This window comes from Bemisia tabaci, chromosome 6, assembly GCF_918797505.1.
Source record: "Bemisia tabaci chromosome 6, PGI_BMITA_v3".
Classification (NCBI taxonomy): domain Eukaryota; kingdom Metazoa; phylum Arthropoda; class Insecta; order Hemiptera; family Aleyrodidae; genus Bemisia; species Bemisia tabaci.
In genome coordinates, this window is record NC_092798.1 from 50950587 (window position 1) to 50950822 (window position 236).

Sequence of the window (236 nt, forward strand, 5' to 3'; positions counted from 1 at the left end):
AATTTGATGATTGTAATTCACAAAAAAAGAGAAGAAAAAAAAAACAATGTAACTTGAAAACAGCCGTAAATTCCTACTATTGAAGATTTGTCTGGAAGTAAGCAAAACAGAGTTTTACACACTTATGAGTAGGAAATAGAAAAATGGGGAGGAACTTCATGTTTAACTTTAATAAATAACAATGAGTAAATCATTTTCGAACAAAATTTAAACTTTAATTCTTTTTGCGATGACAA